Source organism: Zeugodacus cucurbitae, chromosome 2 (genome assembly GCF_028554725.1).
Source record: "Zeugodacus cucurbitae isolate PBARC_wt_2022May chromosome 2, idZeuCucr1.2, whole genome shotgun sequence".
Classification (NCBI taxonomy): Eukaryota; Metazoa; Arthropoda; class Insecta; order Diptera; family Tephritidae; genus Zeugodacus; species Zeugodacus cucurbitae.
This window is the reverse complement of record NC_071667.1, coordinates 40,776,949-40,780,037: the sequence shown is the minus strand read 5'-3', so window position 1 is coordinate 40,780,037 and position 3,089 is coordinate 40,776,949.

Below are 3,089 nucleotides of genomic sequence, written 5' to 3'. Positions count from 1 at the left end.
TTGCCTTTAACTACAGTGAGTGCAGAGAGGAGTTCAAAAATGGATATATCCGAATCTAAAAACCTAGCTGAAGAAGACAAGTTCGATGAGGAAGGTAAGGGGAGGAGAGAATGGACAGTTTGCTGGAGGAAAATTCAGGAGAAAAACTGGAATCCGAGGAAACGTTGGAAAAGTGAAGCGCAAATTCTAAGGCTATATCTTGCGGATATAGTAGGTTGCCACGAGGAGAAGTGAGGAGAGAAATCGGAGAAAAGGAGGTTAAACCAGACAGTCTCCTTATGTCAGCCCAGATCTTTTTTTGGTTAGAAGAGGAATTGATTTCGCTAGTGAACTTTTGAAAACAGAGTACTTTAGCAGCTTTCGCCTTACGACGAAAAATCGCATTAGATTTTTTGTATTGCATCAAGTTAGCATTTGAGCGAGTGCGCTTAAATTGGTGCCAAGCAAATTGTTTTTGTTGTCTAAACGCACAAAGTTCACTATTCCACCAACGAGGTGCAGGTTTGAGTGATTTAGAGGAGGACTGAGGTATGGAATAATTGGCTGCAGAACGGATAATTTTTTGAATACGTGAGGACTCCTGATGGACATTGGACGAAATGGGGAAAAGACAGGAAAGAGATTCGCAGAAATGTTCAAACTTATCCCAATCAGCCAAGTCTGTTTTAAAGTGTACTCTAGTTTTAAACCGGGATGCATGATGGGGAGAGGAAATTTTAGAAAGAATGGGGAAGTGGTCGCTACCATGTAGGTCATCAATCCGGAGCCATTCGGTTTTAGTGAGTAGGGATGAGGAACAAAGCGATAGGTCAATATGTGTAAAGGAAGAGTGAGTGGAAAAGTGGGTGGGGGAACCGTCATTAAGAACAATGCAGTTAGAACCAAGTATAAAATCTTCAATAATACGACCTTTGGGATTAGCTGAGGGAGACCCCCAAAGGGGGCTCCAAGCGTTAAAATCACCGGCCAGTAAGAAAGGGGTAGTACAAGACGGGACGAGATGACAGATATCACTTAAAGTGAATGATTCATTAGGAGGGGAATAGGCACAAATAATGATGAGTTTGTTAGGAGAAAGAATTTTTATGGAGAGGGAGGAGATGTTTGAAGGAGTAGGGGGGAGGGTGTTATGTGGTACTTTTCTGTTGATAAGAATGGCTATTCCCTGTTTGCTGGTGGTATTGTTGGGGAGGTTATAAAAATAACCTATATATGCCTTGGGGGTATGAGCTACAATATTGTTGGCAAGATGAGTTTCATTTAATAAAATTGCTGAGGGGTTGAATATTTTAATTAAAAGTTCGAGTTCGATGTAGTTATTTAAGTATCCGTTGATATTCCACTGAAGGATGGATAACATGGATAAAAAAAAATAATAATGTGAGGTAAGGGTATTTATTGTTCCATCAACGAGGGTGAAGGAGATGAAAGGGAGGAGGAAGTTGGATTGGTGTTATGAGCAAGAGGAGAGATGGCAAAAGATGCCAGGGGAGATAAGGTGTGTGAGGCGGGCGATGGGATGTGAGAAAGTGGAGAGAAAGATGGGGAGGGGGAAGAATTCAAGGGAGAGGGGTATTGAAGAGGGGAGTTCTTTGGAGTTTCTGGAAGTTCTATGTGATGCAATGGATTGATGGTGGAGGATGATACGTTGTTAGCTTTTGTTGTTGTTGCGTTATTATTAAGGTTAGAATTTTTTGATATTGAAGTATTATCTTTGTTATTAGGATTTTTTGAGTTTGTATTTATATCGGTGTTGGTTTGGATTTTTGCCACGTTGGCAAAGGAGAAGGGGGATGGGGTGGAAGGAAGTTGATTTTTATACATAGAAATGGCGTCCCGCATGGTGCATTTGTGTATAGTTTTAATCTTTAATATTTCTTTCGATTGAATAAATTTAGGGCAAGCATTAGAGGACGAGGGGTGTTCCCCGGCGCAGTTCGCGCAGTAAACTCTGGTGCAATCAGAAGGTGAAGGGTGGTTAGGAGGAAGGTTGCAAATGACACAGGAAGGAGTTTTTTGGCAGTGTTTAGCGGTGTGTCCTGATAGCTGACAAGTTTTGCAGCGCATAGGATTAGGGTAGTACGGACGGACATCTAGGGTTCTCCAGGCTACATCAATTCTGTTAGGAAGTGTATATTTATTGAATGTTAATAATACGGCACCAGTAGGTACACGAACGCCTTTAACCAATTTGTTAAACTTATGGACTGCAGAGACACCTTGTTCCTTGAGACCTTCGATTATTTCATCGTCGCTAAGTTGGCAAATAAAGGGGGCATAAATTGTGCCCTTGACTGAGTTAAGGGTGCTGTGAAGAGCGACTTCAACAGCGCCTGCACCGGGTAGATTCGTAGTGGAAAGGAATTTATCAGCAATTTTTTGATTTTTTACAAGGAGGAGTAGGCTGCCATCGCGAAGTGACGAAATGTTGTTAATATCTTTACTGATAGATTGAATACCTTTATAAATCGCAAAGCAGGAGATGGATGTAATAGGTTTACTGGCATCCCGCGACTTAATGACGAGGTATTTGGGGTCATCCTTCTTTGTTATCGGGAGTTCCGGAAATTGGTCCAACGTTGTCTGTTCAGGCTTTTTTCTTTTAGTCTTCTGGGCTGTGGATAATAGGGCAAACCTATTATCACCCAGATTGTTGGCCCCAGGGAGCATTGTGGAAACTATTACTTTTTATGTATGCAAAACTGTATGAATGTAGCACAAGTTAACAATAAGAAATAGTCACAACGAGAAATTAACAATAAAAAAAAAAAAAGTTCTTTGTAAACAACTGTAAAGTGGCGTTATAGCACAGATACCGCTAGAATTGCAGATGCTCAACAACAGCACTAACGAGAGAAAGAAAAAAAATGCGACCGTACGGTATGACAACACGGTTACAACTGTTTTCATGATATATATGCCGATAATCTGTGATCAGTCTCAAGTAGAAACTAATCTGTGGTATAATCTCTTGAGTGACTTTTTGGTATTCTTGCAAGAATGATAGAAGACAAGTGACAAGATATAGAGACTCAATCAGGACCCCTGAATGGGAATAGGTGACATGCAGAATTTTCAAATGGAAAACG